The 3,146-nt window shown below is 44.6% G+C and overlaps 1 non-coding gene across 1 annotated transcript; it reads left to right on the forward strand.

The window, feature by feature from the left end:
* The first annotated feature begins 1,011 nt into the window (after positions 1 to 1,011).
* Trnap-cgg (transfer RNA proline (anticodon CGG)) lies at positions 1,012 to 1,086 on the forward strand. Its single transcript has one exon. It is a non-coding gene; the product is annotated as a tRNA-Pro (tRNA).
* The last annotated feature ends 2,060 nt before the right edge of the window (positions 1,087 to 3,146 follow it).

Below are 3,146 nucleotides of genomic sequence, written 5' to 3' on the forward strand. Positions count from 1 at the left end.
GCATCCATTGACTGGGAAAAATACACGTTTATCACAGGGGGCAGAAGCAAAGAACGCTCTCAACATACAACCTTGCGCAATTGGTTAGAAAACCAACTTGAAATGGGAACATATTAGATATCTTGGCGACAAACGGACCTGATCTTTTTGAGGAAGTTAATCTAGAAGAAGGTATTAGCGACCATAACGTCGTTGTGTCTTCTATGTACAAGGAAGTCGCAAAAAAAGGAGAAAAGAAAGAAACAGCGTAGAGTTTCCATGTTTGTGAAAGCAAATGAAAGTGTCATTAATGAATATCTTCATAGTCAGATCGAAGCATTCACCACGGGACACGAAGATATTGAGCAACTTTGGTCAAAATTTAAAGGTATTGTCCACAATGTGCTGGAAAGTATGTGCCTAGCAAAAATATAGGGGAGGGAAAGGATCCACCTTGGTACAACAAACATATTAGGAAGTTGCTGAGAAAGCACAGAATTTGGCACAGTCCTTTTAAACGTAGTCACTGCCTCTCTGACAAACAGAAATAATGCAAAATGAAAGCAGCTGTCAAAAGGTCAATGAGAGATTGTTTTAACGAATTTGAAAGCAATATTTTATCTGCAGATTCTAAAAATAACCCAGAAAAATTTTGCTCGTACGTAAAATCTATGAACTCTACAAATAATTCAGTACCTGAAACTTCCTGGCAGATTAAAACTGTGTGCCCGACCGAGACTCGAACTCGGGACCTTTGCCTTGCCCGCGAAAGGCAAAGGTCCCGAGTTCGAGTCTCGGTCGAGCACACAGTTTTAATCTGCCAGGAAGTTTCATATCAGCGCACACTCCGCTGCAGAGTGAAAATCTCATTCTGGAAACATCCCCCAGGCTGTGGCTAAGCCATGTCTCCGCAATATCCTTTCTTTCAGGAGTGCTAGTTCTGCAAGGTTCGCAGGAGAGCTTCTGTAAAGTTTGGAAGGTAGGAGACGAGGTACTGGCAGAAGTAAAGCTGTGAGTACCGGGCGTGAGTCGTGCTTCGGTAGCTCAGTTGGTAGAGCACTTGCCCGCGGAAGGCAAAGGTCCCGAGTTCGAGTCTCGGTCGGGCACACAGTTTTAATCTGCCAGGAAGTTTCATATCAGCGCACACTCCGCTGCAGAGTGAAAATCTCATTCTGGAAACATCCCCCAGGCTGTGGCTAAGCCATGTCTCCGCAATATCCTTTCTTTCAGGAGTGCTAGTTCTGCAAGGTTCGCAGGAGAGCTTCTGTAAAGTTTGGAAGGTAGGAGACGAGGTACTGGCAGAAGTAAAGCTGTGAGTACCGGCCGTGAGTCGTGCTTCGGTAGCTCAGTTGGTAGAGCACTTGCCCGCGAAAGGCAAAGGTCCCGAGTTCGAGTCTCGGTCGGGCACACAGTTTTAATCTGCCAGGAAGTTTCATATCAGCGCACACTCCGCTGCAGAGTGAAAATCTCATTCTGGAATTCAGTACCTTCCTTGTTGACAGTACGGGTAATGTAACGGATGATGATAAACAGAAGGCCGAAATTCTAAACCAGACTTTCAAAAACTCGTTTACGGTAGAGAACTGCAGCACCATTCCCCCTTTCACTTATCGAATAAACGCAACGATAGCTGACATAGTGTTTAGTGTATCTGGGATTGTAAAGCAGTTAAGATCCTTAGACGCCAGAAAGGCATCTGGTCCGGACGGTATCCCCGTAAGATTATATGTTGACTATGCTACAAGTATAGCTTCATTCTTATCCATCATCTATCAGAGATCATTGGAACAACGGAAAGTTCCACAGGACTGGAAGAAGGCCCAGGTCATAGCAATCTATAAAAAGTGGAGAAAATCGGATGCACATAATTACCGGCCAATTTCACTGACGTCGATTTGTTGTAGAATCATGGAACATATGTTGTGTTCAGACATAATGACCTTTCTAGACTCTGAGAAGCTCATCTGCAGAAACCAGCAAGGTTTAAGGAAACAGCGGTCATGCGAGACACAGCTGGCCCTCGTAGTGCATGATATACAACAGGATCTAGATACTCCTGAAGCGATGCAGTCCTTCAGCAAAGTAAATTGCTTACAATACGTTCGTCCAGTTTTATTGTTCGTCTGTATGGGACCCTTACCAGTTGGGTCTGATTCAAAAGATTGAGGAGGTCAAAAGAAGAGCGGCAAGATTCGTGACTGGTACCTTAAGCCGCCGCGAGAGCGTTACAAATCTCATAGATAGTTTGAAGTGGGACACACCTGCAGATAGACGACGCGCTAAACGGAAGGGACTGCTCACTAAATTCCGAAATGCGATCTTCGCCAAGAATGTAGAGCATATTATTACCACCAACTTTCAAATCGTGCAATTATCACCATTCAAAGACAAGGGAAATTAGAGATCGTACTGAGGCGTTCAGAGAGTCGTTCCTCCGTCTAGCGGTCCACGAGTGCGACAGAGGGGGAAAATATGACTTTGGTGCGAATTGTGCCCTCCGCCACACACCGCATGGCGGCTAGCGGAGTATATATGTAGATATGCAGAACGAGCTTACTGTTTATAGCTTGAACGGAGCCTCACAACTAGCTTTGCTATTTGCGAATGGTAAAGCGTATACAATGAAAAATCGAAAAACAGAGAAAAGTATTTGATATTGATCCTTTTACAATCCAATTCATCTACTCTCTGCATTCTCCCCAGCTCTCATTTATAGCACAATAATGGAAACGTGTGGGACATGTGCGACATCGTGAAAGGTTACCGTCAAACCTCCTTGCCTAAGGACGCCAGATGAAAGTTGATGCCGTCAAGCCCTGAATAAAAATTGCACAGCGGATAACTGGGGAGGGGAGCTAGAGAGCGCTACCTAGAGAGCGTGCCCTTTCTGTACGATAGTAGGCAAGGGGCTCGAGGGCTCACTCTCTGATATGTGGGTCCCTGCATTCTATATCTTTTATTTTAAATTAATTCCTTTAACTTGACTCCTTTGTGATTTTTAGGGTATGTAAAAGATTGATGACAACTGATTACCTATTTGTTTTAAACATTATCACTCGATATGTGACTGTAGGCTTTCCCGGCGTAAACTATTGATGAAGGTTTCTCGGATCTCCAGCCGGGTGGAAGCGTTGATATCTCGCGACGTTTCGGGAAGTGTCATACTA

The sequence above is a fragment of the Schistocerca cancellata genome, chromosome 5, assembly GCF_023864275.1.
Source record: "Schistocerca cancellata isolate TAMUIC-IGC-003103 chromosome 5, iqSchCanc2.1, whole genome shotgun sequence".
Classification (NCBI taxonomy): Eukaryota; Metazoa; Arthropoda; class Insecta; order Orthoptera; family Acrididae; genus Schistocerca; species Schistocerca cancellata.